At 35.0% G+C, this 7,929-nt stretch overlaps 2 pseudogenes; both read left to right on the top strand.

Moving 5' to 3' along the window:
- The first annotated feature begins 6,536 nt into the window (after positions 1–6,536).
- LOC145296461 (U2 spliceosomal RNA) lies at positions 6,537–6,683 on the top strand (annotated as a pseudogene).
- Positions 6,684–7,518: 835 nt separating this feature from the next.
- On the top strand, positions 7,519–7,698 carry LOC145296500 (U2 spliceosomal RNA; annotated as a pseudogene).
- Positions 7,699–7,929: the final 231 nt, after the last annotated feature.

The following is a 7,929-nucleotide window of genomic DNA, read 5'->3' as shown; positions in this document are numbered from 1 at the left end:
ATAATCGAAAAAGGTCGACTGAGCGTTCCTCAATTTTTTAACGAACGCCTTGTCTCTTTTTAGCTAAAAAGAATCAATAAAGGCTACTTTTTCATAAACTGAAAGAAATAGAAAAGAATAATTTTAATTGCGCAGATTAGGGTTAGAATTTAGGGTTAAAGTTTAGGGTTTGTGATTTTTATTTATTGTACTTTCATGCTTTTTCTTGTTTATCATTAATATTTTCTCGTAGCAGTTTAACATTTCGCGATCGGCTGCTTCCGTTATTCCCGTCAGCGGCCGAACATACCCGAAAAACTTCGTGGATACAGCGAATCGGCAAATGCAAAAGTACCGTTTTGTTTTATTTATTTGTTTGTAAGTAACTGCCATTTTTAATTGCAAGTTTCGCCGTTGCTTTTGTAGTTGGTGGAAATTTTTTGTTTCTTGTTTCAAAAATTACTTTTTTCGAACAGAATACTTTGTTACTAGCATTGGTATTTGTCAACATCATTGTAGATTCCAGACTATCTTATCTTGACGCAGAAAAAACAAACATGAAGCAAGGTAAGAAAAATGATATTCTTCTTGCCTATTATAACAAAGCAAAAATAGGACAGTTATGTAATAATAGTGAAATGAAGCTCAAAACAAAGTAAAGATAATTCATTGTTAAATTTAGTTGGACACATCATGAATAACTAGCGGGACCTGTGGAAATTCCACATGGGACTCATTCATATGTAATATATTGATGTTGGCATTCTGTAACTGTTCAGCGTAAACGGAGATGCTCTGATATTATTGTACCTATTTACTATGCCTCCCCACGGGACAGTGTTAGACACCAGGGTCGTTTTATAACGTGGAGAAAAGGTACAAAAATAAAAATTGTCTCAGTCGTGAAGGATTTCTCCTCCACCGAAAGAGAACAAGAAATGGAAGTTCAGCATCTGAAGAACAGATACTACACTTTGATCTGGACCAAAAGGCCAAATTTGTCTAAGTTAGCAGGGACGCCCGGCGTAGCCCGGTCGTAAAGTATGCTTAAATATTTTAATTCTTGCAGATTTCGTATATATTATTATTATTGAGTTAATGTTCTATCGATTTTTATATATTATATAGTTGCAATTTAAATATATATATATATATATATATATATATATATATATATATATATATATATATATATATATATGTATATCCAGTCATGGCTAACGGAACAAAAGCACGCTACTCCCCCCCACCCGTGAAGTAAATAAAGGGTTCCGCTCGAAATTCCATCCAAATTCCTGAGTTCAACAGAAACGTTCCCGAGTTCGACAAGATACACCTGAAGAAGATCGGAGGTTATATCGACCGAAACGTTGTGAAAATCACACTCAAGATGAGAACAGTAGTCCGATGAATAATAATACAAATAATATACTTCTAACGTCTTTTTTCTTACGAGAAGACACGTGCTTTAAAATCAGAACTAATTAATTAATCTACTGGGTTATCTCCCCCTTTTTAATAGGGAACTAACCAAAAGTGCTCCACATCATAATTAAAAGTTGCAAAAAGTGTTTGGCGTCAAAATGGAAATTAAAACAAACAAACAAACAAAAAAAGCGTTCTGAAATCAAAGATGATTAAATTAAGTCACCTTAGTTCGTTTTTTTTATGCTGAGGCAATCAGGACTTATCTCCCCTGTTTGCAAAGATTTATATGAAACACTTTTGATTCGTTATTTTTTTTTCTCCTCAACTTTATATCTTTATCAATCAAGGTTTCTCTCTTATCAAATTCGGACACACATTTTTTTTTTATTTTCACACACGCACACACACACATACATATATACATATATATTATATTATACATTTATATATACGTATTTGGTTCTATAAAGGTCGGTGATTACCAATTTCTTTTCAAAGACACTAATTGGAATTAATTATTCCGTCTCAAGATGAATTCCAATTAATATTCAGGTAGGTATCAAAGGTGTAGAAGCTGTTACCTTTGTGTCATTTGTGTGCATTGATTCGTTCATTTTCATAAACTTAGACAAATGATAATAAACAATGGAATGCGATATAGAAAAATATTATAATTGATGATGACTTACTTGGTGAGAATTAAACCCACACACATGCATGTAGACACACCAGTGAAAAGACATATACACATAATATTCTTTTTTTTATACAGGCATCACCACATTATCAAGGCCAAGAGGCCACTCAAGGATAAGGGTTAAACATACATATGCCTGCTTTACATGTACTCCCTTCACGCCCATGCCCATCTACATCAACATATATATATATATACACTGAAACTCAATCATATAGTTGTATCTGTATACTGATACACAATGCATACACATACATTTATATATCTATATATCTATAAAAGTGAAAGTGTCTGTCTGCCTGTCCGTCTGTGTGTCTGTGTATCTGTGCGTCTCTGTGTGTCTGTGTATCTGTGCGTCTCTGTGTGTGTACATTTCCCTACGCAATAACTCTGTCAATTTTTAGTCTACAGACGCGAAATTTGATATACAGGGTACTGAGGTTTGGGAAAATCGATGTGATTGGTTTTCGGCCAGAAATTTGGCGATTAAGGGGTCAAAGTTCAACGATCTGACCTTTGAGAACTCTACCAAACTCCTCCGACAATTTTCGGTCTAAACATTTGAAATTTTAGATATAGGTTCCTTGGACATGGATCTAACTTAATAACCTGATTTGAGCCCAAAACAATAAATGTTAAGGGGTCATAATAGGGGTCAAAGTTAAAAAATTGATCACTTTTTCTTTTTTTTTTTTTTGCTCAACATACATCTCCAAATACCCGGGCAACGCCGGCCGCCCATGCTAGTATATATATATATATATATATATATATATATATATATATATATATATATATATATATATATATATACTGTCGTACGGGCGGTCGGGTCTTGATCCTGGCTTGAGGTAGTCTAGCCACACTGATGAGCTGTGATACAGCAAAACAGTACTGTATGTATAATGCTCCCAATCTTTGGTTGAGCATATTGGGAAGTGATATACGAAATACCACTAGCGAATTAAGCGATGCTCTTTGTGTAAACAAATCGAACTTAGGTATTCAGACGATGTCAAATCATCATTAACTCACTACCCACACAGCAGTAGCCGTTTAGCATAATGGTTAGAAGCCTTGACTGTCATACGGGCGGTTGGGTTTCTATCCTTGCTTGAGGTAGTTGCCTGTCTAGCTGCACTGATGATCTGTGATACAGCGAAAGAGTACTGTATGTGAATGATTATATACATATATATATATATATATATATATATATATATATATATATATACTAGCGGGGAGGGGGTGCCCGGACGTAAAATACGTTTAGATATGATATTTTAATTTATTCAGATTTCGTATATATTTTAATAGAGTCGTGATTTCAAAAGTTTAAAAAAAAACGTATTTGGGTGCCATCAGCTAGAATCGTAACCAGAACTCTAGCATTTAAATATGGTGACGTTACCATTGTACCAACGTTATAATCAAAAATTTAAAAATAAAAAATAAACTAAGATGAATGTTCAAAATGTACAACGATTTGTTCATTTTTGACCCATTTTTGACGCCTTAAAAACTATTTGAACCGGTAAGACTCATAAAAGAATGGTCTGTAAAAAACCCAATCATTTGTGTCCCATAGCGCCGCTCTGCGACTTTTAGTTTTGGAAAAGATAGAGTTTAAATATATGGAGACAGACAGACAGACAGACAGACAGACATATAGCTTTTTATATATTAGACTAGCAGGGTGGGAGCCCGGCATTGCCCGGGTATAAAATATGCTTAAATATGATATTTTAAGTTCTCCAGATTTTGTATATATTATTATAGCGGCGTGATTTCAAAAGTTTAAAAAAAAAAGAAGTATTTGGGTGCCATCAGCTAGAATCAAAACCGAAACTGTAGCATTCAAAGCTTGTGACGTTACCACTGTGCCAACGTCACACGCATATATTGATTAAAAATTAACAATTAAAAATAATCTAAAATGAATGTACAAAATGTATAACAGTTTTTTTTTTTCAATTTTAACCTATTTTTGACCCCTAAGAATAATTTTAACCGACTAAAGACCCAGGTGGCACAGGGCAAACTTGTAACTAGGTTGTCCACAGTTTCAATTTTCTTTTCAATTTTTTTATCATTTTGTTTCTGCTAAGGATGAGACTACTACCGAATGAAAATATTGACTCACTATTTTAGACATTTCAACCGGGAGATCTTTTGAATATTCTAACCGTCCCTTTTAGTGCAATTGTTTGTATCCTTGTTCCATTTGGTTCACTGGATATATTCGCTAGATAGTTTGTTTTAATTCTTTTTCATGATTCATAATGACTGGAAATGATAGAGATATTCCTAAGATTCCAATTTTCTTTTCATATCGTACATAAGATCTTAATATTTCGTTATTTTGAAAATTCAAAATGGCTGTGCATGGGCGTCCGGAACGTGCTTTTTCATATATGGGTCGTTTAAAAAAAAAAAAAATTCCTATTTTATTTTTAGCTCAAATAGTAACCACCATTCTCAGTGCACTTTTGCCAGGAATTCAATGACGCTTCTCTGCTTCTGATATCTCATATTGTCAATATCTGCAACAGAGAGATTAAACTGTCAGGTCATTGATGCATAAGTTCAGTCATCATAACAATGCCATTTGCAATCACCTCTGATTCATTCGGACAGAATAAAGAAATAGCAGGCATTACTTTTGGGACACTTCTCGTGTTTTATTTATGAATATATTTTCTTGATAATCTTTACAAATAAAGTATGAAGTCACTCGACGTAAGGAGCTAACAAGAACAAAAGTTAATTATCACAAAGGATATGCCTATTGCAAAGACGAAGGCTATGGGTAGGAGGAAATGAAAATGCAGGAAGAAAGTTATACAAGTCTGCAGTTCTTTGGGTGAAGCTACAGGGATAGGAATCTGTAATATATCCAGTGATTTTGTGAAGACCACTAGACCAACGAGTCAAACGAACTGCAACAAAGGAGCAGCAGATCAGATAATACCGAATAACACATGTCATAATAATATTTATAGAAAAGACTGAGACTAGAAATATCACGTCTGCATGAAAAGGGGTGCAGAAAAAAGAAAGTGCAGGATCAACTAAATTACAAATACTGCACTTTATCAAAATCCCTCAGATGAAGCAGATACACCAGTCCAAATTGGATAACAATATTCCAGAGAATAGTTTTAGATGTGAGCAAGTGCTTGTTTTCAATTTATTTCTTTGAATAGGCTTTTCAAACTTGAATTTATTCATTAGATATTTCTTTTTAATTAAGCATTTCAAAGAAATTAATAATTGATTAATCGATTTTTATATTATCAATTTTACCAATCATGCCTTTTACATATTTATATGCACACACACATGATATTTAATCAGATAATTTCATGAATAGAGATAAGTATCATGTAAAATAACACCACTTATCCTTGCTATAATGGAGATGTTGTGCATGAATTTTGTGACAAAAACTTGGAATCTTATTTGTATAAAAATTGTGCTGTGTTAGGATTATATGAATAATTTATTTTGCCAACTGTTATATCGTGAAGGCTATGTTCGAATGGAAGGTGTTTTAATCAGACGCTAAATTTCAGAGGTGATCTCATGGTGTAAGTTGTTCAAACCACGTAGTTTCTAGGTGGGCGTTTTCTGCGTCTTTTTGGCTAACAACTTCAGCAAGTGGAAGCAAATGAGTCTATTCCTCAAGAAAACTCGGTGTGAAGTGGGGACAGTTGCAAACACTGTAGCTTGATGTTATTAAACAAGCGATCTATCTGTGGATCTATCTTTCTTTTTTCTCTCTCTCACAAGCAGACTCTCATACTGATGCTTCATATAATTGTCTCTTTTTTTTTAAAACAAACATTTCTTATGAACTAACATCATCGTCCGAGTGTTTTATCTACAGACGAGAGAAAAATTCACAACGAAAAGGCACATGCATAAAAGATTGTTATATTCACGTGAAAATAGAGCACCAACCAGTTCTTTTTACGAAAATCTCTCCAGACAAAGCATGGAGCCACTTGACATAAAGAGCTAAAGAAAAAATAAACCTACTACTTAGTCAAATACCAGCCAACGATAAGTGTGAAATGGATGGATTCTGATCCAGAAAATAGTAATTTTCTTTCTTTTCGAAGAAATATCGATCATGGAATTCTAGGACTAAAGTAAAAATAAAATCAAACAAAGCAAGTATTAGGTTGGTGCAAAAATAATTTCGTTTTTTACGGTCATCCATATATATATATATATATATATATATATATATATATATATATATATATATATATATAAACGACATTATTTTTGCACTAACATAATAACGGTTACACGGCTGCCGAAAGCAAACCTAAGTCCAGTTTCTATTCTTTTATTATCCGTAACACTTTTGTACTTGGCCTTTTTGGTTAAGATCAAAGGTCTGTTGTAATTAGATGCTGTTCTGAGCTTTTCTTGGCCTATTGGCCAAGATCAAAGTGTAGTATCTGTTCCGGCAGATACTGCACTTAAGATAATTTGTACCAGTCAATGGAGGGGAAACCCTCTATACTGGGACAATTATTATTTTTGGTAACCAGAGTGCCCCCTTTTTGCCTACTTTTAGGGGAGCTGGTTTTTACCTCACATTAAAAACGGCCTTGTGCCTAATTTGCTCAGTGGGGGAGCAAATAAACACCATCTGTTCCGGCAGATACTGCACTTAAGATAATTTGTACCAGTCAATGGAGGGGAAACCCTCTATACTGGGACAATTATTATTTTTGGTAACCAGAGTGGCCCCTTTTTGCCTACTTTTAGGGGAGCTGGTTTTTACCTCACATTAAAAACGGCCTTGTGCCTACTTTGCTCAGTGGGGGAGCAAATAAATACCATCTGTTCCGGCAGATACTGCACTTAAGATAATTTGTACCAGTCAATGGAGGGGAAACCCTCTATACTGGGACAATTATTATTTTTGGTAACCAGAGTGACCCCTTTTAGGGGAGCTGGTTTTTACCTCACACTAAAAACGGCCTTGTGCCTAATTTGCTCAGTGGGGGAGCAAATAAATACCATCTGTTCCGGCAGATACTGCAAGCAAGGACCATATGTGTCGGCAACTCCACATATAAGACCTTGGTCAATGTATGGGCAACCCTTCATACCAATTGTCACTATCCAGCTACCCTACTCCCCGGGTAGTTGGTCCCCATTTCCCCTTCACTCCTCACATTAAAAATCGGCATTGTGCCTAATTTGCTCGGTGGGGGAGCAAATAAATACCAACCCCACATATAAGACCTTGATCAATGTAGGGAAAACCCTTCATACCAATTGTCACTATCCAGCTCCCCTACTCCCTGGGGAGTTGGTCCCCATTTCCCCTTCAATCCTCTCATTAAAAATCAGCCTTGTGCCTAATTTGCTCGGTGGGGGAGCAAATAAATACCCTTTTCTTGGTTTTTTGGCCAAGATCAAAGTGTAGTATCTGTTCTTACTACATGCTGTACTTACGTTTGTAACTTTTCCTTGGCCACATGGCTAAGATCAAAGTGTAGTATATGTTCTTAACAGATGCTGCACTTACATTTGTAACTTTTCCTTGACAATGGAAGGGGAAACTCTTCCATGCTAAGGCATTTTTAGTTGCATGCATGTCACTCCATCGGTCGGTCTGTAACATATTTACATTGTTTTTTAAGCAAAGGGTATGGTGTAACATTTGTGTCCCCCGATTTATCAGAGAGGGACCTATATTTTCAATGGGTCCGTCTGTCTGTTAGTACAAATTATTAACGGATAACCGTCCATTAGATTTTCCTGGAATTTTGTCACAAATATTTTAATATATAAATGTG

The sequence above is a fragment of the Euprymna scolopes genome, chromosome 16 (genome assembly GCF_053919585.1).
Source record: "Euprymna scolopes isolate OS-2025 chromosome 16, ASM5391958v1, whole genome shotgun sequence".
NCBI classification, from domain to species: domain Eukaryota; kingdom Metazoa; phylum Mollusca; class Cephalopoda; order Sepiida; family Sepiolidae; genus Euprymna; species Euprymna scolopes.
This window is presented reverse-complemented; position numbering and strand designations above follow the sequence as displayed.